This window comes from Hibiscus syriacus, unplaced genomic scaffold (genome assembly GCF_006381635.1).
Source record: "Hibiscus syriacus cultivar Baekdansim isolate YM2019G1 unplaced genomic scaffold, ASM638163v2 tig00111783_pilon, whole genome shotgun sequence".
Lineage (NCBI taxonomy): Eukaryota > Viridiplantae > Streptophyta > Magnoliopsida > Malvales > Malvaceae > Hibiscus > Hibiscus syriacus.
The window spans coordinates 4,357,644-4,362,077 of record NW_024063178.1 but is presented as its reverse complement, the minus strand read 5'-3'; positions in this window follow the sequence as shown (position 1 = coordinate 4,362,077).

The window sequence follows — 4,434 nt, the reverse complement described above, 5'->3', positions numbered from 1 at the left end:
TTTTTTTTTTGGTGTAGAAATCTCTTTATTTTATCTTTCAATCAGGTGTTAACTGATTCCCCATTGGTGACGCTGTATAAAATTTCTCCTCCATTGTTTTTCCTATTAATATCCCCTTCATTTTCCCGAGAAAATGACGGAAAATGCAAAGTGGGCAAGCATAATATTTCTGGGGTTTCCCTTTCCTTCAAATATTTCCCTTTCTTTCCTCTTTCTTGTAACTGTTTAAATTGGTTTTTATTAATTTCTCACAGTTTTGAATTTATTTATGTTTTTGTTCCTCGAATTCGGTGATAGGATTCACAAGAGAATTCATTTTCGGATCATGTAAATGCTGATACACCCGATAGCTTTGTTATCGACATGGAAAGTTTTGTTCATGGAGTATCCAATAAAGAAAATAATCCCAACACAAGATTCCCGGTCAGTTTTCTTCCCATGGACAGTTATCGTTTACTTTTGAATCATTTTCCCGTTAATTGGAAAAAAATATTTTTTTTACAGAGAAACTGATAGGGAAGTGACGGCGGGTTAATAAACGTTGCTCTTGTTAAAGAATTAATCCTAAAAAACTCTAGATCCGATGAAGAACAAAGGGGATGAATAGTATAAGGTGGCTCCCTTATGAAGGTAAATGGTAAAGATGATGATGGTGAGGATGGATTTGTGGAAAATAGATGGATAAGTGTCCTATCGAACCCTCCTAGTTGCAATGAAAAGACAAACTCGATAATATGTCTCTAACTAACCCTCCTAGTCGCGATGAAAAGGCAAATTAGAGTGTAAAGATTAATCTCTCTCACAAGAACTTGAAAGAACTCTAGGAGAAAAAGCTTCGAAGGTACAAGGCAATCATCACTTGCAAAAACGAACTCTCGTTGTATTATTAATCAAAGAAATATGTCTTACAAAGTTGAATGAAGTCTTCTTTATATAGGGGATGAGTTCTAAAGGTTTTAAATAACTAACGAATAAAATAATAACAAACTAAACATGTCTTAACTCTAATTCCTAATAAAATAATAATAACTAAAAATAATTTTTTAACTTAACCTTAATTCCTAATAAAATAATAAATCTAATCCTAAAAGATAATGCATCATCCTATGTTAAATTAGATTACAAATAATCAATATAAATATTGAAAATTCGTAATATTTATAAAATCACGTATTAGTCTCGTATAGGAATTTTTGCATGTGTTGTTTTCACTAAAATTAATGTATATTGAGTTCCCGATATCAAATTGATGTGATTCAAGAACCGTCGGAAAGATAAGAGACAGAATGTTGTATATCTAGAAGACATGTTGACCAAATAAGATCAAGATGCCATTCAAAAAGTCATCGTAAGTCTGTTACTATTATAGTCTTCTTTTCCAAGGCTTGGACGAGTGGATCGTTTGAAAGAGTTATTACTTCTTCATTTGATGTGAGTTTTGTGATGCATGTATCATCCTCCCTTTCTTCAAAAATATTCGACCTCGAATCTAAAATATTAAAGGGAGCAACATTAGAATCGTTTAATGATTCGTTCACATTATGCTTACCGAATATATATGTTTTGATTCTTTGAGACTTTGTTCTTCTAATAGGTTCGAGTAGAAACATTAGTCCAAAGAATCATGTATTATGGACTCCGGTGCATGTATCATTCCCCCGACTCCTCAAAAAGATTTGTCCTCAAATCTAAAAATCCAAGAGAAAGAGAATTAGATGTATTGAAAGGAAATTTTGTGAAACATTTACCAAGATCAATGTGATGTGTCTTTATGCGTTTTTGTTGAGTTAATCGATCGACGGAATCGGCCAAGAGGGGGGTGAATTGGCAATTAAAAATTTCGTGGAAGCTTTTGCAGAAAAATTGAAAGTAATTGCACAGCGATTTACAGTGGTTCGACTTTCTCAAACAAAGTCTACGTCCACTACCTTAGCTATCCACACTAAGGATTTTCCAACAAATTCACTAATTTGTTCTTTCTTTTGAGGCCAAAGAGATAACCTTACAAAATCCCTCAAGAGTATACCCCAACTCTTGAGAACACTCTTTTTCCCAAAGAGAATATTACAAATTTGCAAACTTACAAGAAAACCTCACAAGGTAAGATGTTTGCACAATTCTAGAACAAGAAAAGAACACTCAAAGATAATTACAAATGAGCACAAATGGTGTTCTTGAAAGCAAAATGAATATTGAAAAGGAAAATTGGCTTGATTTGCACAAACTTGGTGTTTGATCTTTCTCTCTTGTTTCTCTATGATTTCTTGTTGATCAAGGGCTTCAGAACTTGTTTAAATACACCTTGAATCTCTTCTGAACGTTGGGGATGATTAGTGAAGATCATATAGCCGTTTTAGTGTGAAAACAATTAATAAAACAGTTTGGAGCGTGGGGGGAATCGGTACCCCCTATGGGGAATCGGTTCCCTAAGTGTAAAATTCAAATATTTCGACCGTTGAACAGGGGGAATCGGTACCCCCTATGGGGGAATCGGTTCCCTCCGAGCATTCTGGAAATCTCGGAGCCAAACCATTCAGGGGGAATCGGTACCCCCTTGGGGGGGAATCGGTTCCCTCTGAGCAATATGGAATTTTTGTCTTTGAAATGGTTCGAAATACTTTGAAAGATTATTTTGAAATTGTTTTAAGATTAAAACTTAATTTTACACTTAAGTAAGGATTAAAAATGATTTTTGAAATATTTTGAGTAATGTTTTGATATTCGAATAATTATATCGAATATACTTAGAAAATCGTTTTGGAAAATCTTAAAATTCATTTAACTTAATTTTTTATATTGAAATATCAAAATGTTTTCAACAATCTCCCCCTTTTTGATATAACAAAACATTTTAGTAATTTTAAGATTTTGAAATCAAGTTTTGAAATTACTCCCCCTTACTTTAACACTTCTCCCATTTATCATTTTAAAAACACACTTAAAACACACTTCTCCCCCTTTTTGTTAAATCAAAAAGATTCAAATAAACGTGAAAAATATTAAGCCAATTGATTAGGTATATGTATGCATAAGCTGCTAAGATCACAATTAAGAGAAACGTTAGCCATTAGTTCCGTAATCAATATTCATAAATAATGTGATATGGCAAAATTGGTCATATTGCTAATAATGATGTAAATGATGAAATAATAAATAAATCACACCAAACATATAAGTTCAAACCATCCATAAATCCAAACAAATTCACAATCCTCAAATTCAAACATCCCAAAATATTCAAAATGTTAAAACAATAAGTTTGGAAAACAAAGTAAAACATTTAATCATATATCCGGATCAGGAGGAGGAAAACGAGCTCGCATAGCGGCCATTTCGTTAGTGAGGTCATTAATACGTGCGTTGGTTGCTTCATTATTTGCACGCATTTCCCGAAGAATTTCTAATTGTTGAGCTCCCATTGTGGATAAATGGGACTCTATAGAATTAAAGCGCGAATCCATGGTCGCATATCGGTAATCAAATGTCTCCATAAAAGATTGAAAATATGGAGGCATTTGAGTCGATTGTTGTGCTTGCTCTTCGGGCTACTCCTCGGCCTGCTCAGGTTCATCTTCAGCTTCATCGATGTCTCGCATTAGTTGCTCAAGCTCGAGATCTTCGTCAGCTTCGGGTGGAGCTTGTGAAGAACTAGCTCCCGGAGTAGTTGCAGAAGATCGAACCCATTCCCCGGTTTCCTTATCCTTAATCCATCCCGCTCTCGTTAAGGAAAGAAGGTTAATTTGTTTCTTAAGAGGAAAAACGGCATCTAGACCGACTCTAAGCCCAGCTTTGGAAAACAGATTACTCAAAATACAACCGTAAACAAGAGATAAACAAAGTTTTTTATTAGGAACAAGATTTACGGTTTCAACAATTTTATCAAAAATAATCTGAGGTAGGTTGATTTTAATATTGTTTTCGAAACAATGTAACCACCAAAGATCTAAGGCTCTAAGATTAGAATAACGACCTCTAGATGGTCGAAACCACCAAGAAATCATTAGATGAAGAAAATGTTCATGAAGGTCTAGGACACTTGCATTATCCCTTCTTTTATAACGAGATGCTAAAACCTGTTTTTCATTTGAAATCCCTTCATTATCTAATCTGAATGTATTGGCTATGTAAGCCGAGTCAATATATAAGAATTGTCCTAGAAGGTAGGAACGAATTCCTATGGTTTCGGTTTCAGTTTGGTCTTTAACACAAACGGCATTAGAATAGAAAATACGAACAAGTTGATGGTAAACGATGGGTTCAAGGTCAAAGAGTTTATCAAATTTCCACTCTTGTAAAATAGGAAGATATTTAAAATTGATAGCTAACATAGCTTGACGAGAAGGAATACGTTCTTCCCGGATTTTGTAAGAGTCGAAATATTGATAATACCAAAAACGATGATTTCTAGGACCAGGATGATTGAAACACGAATTT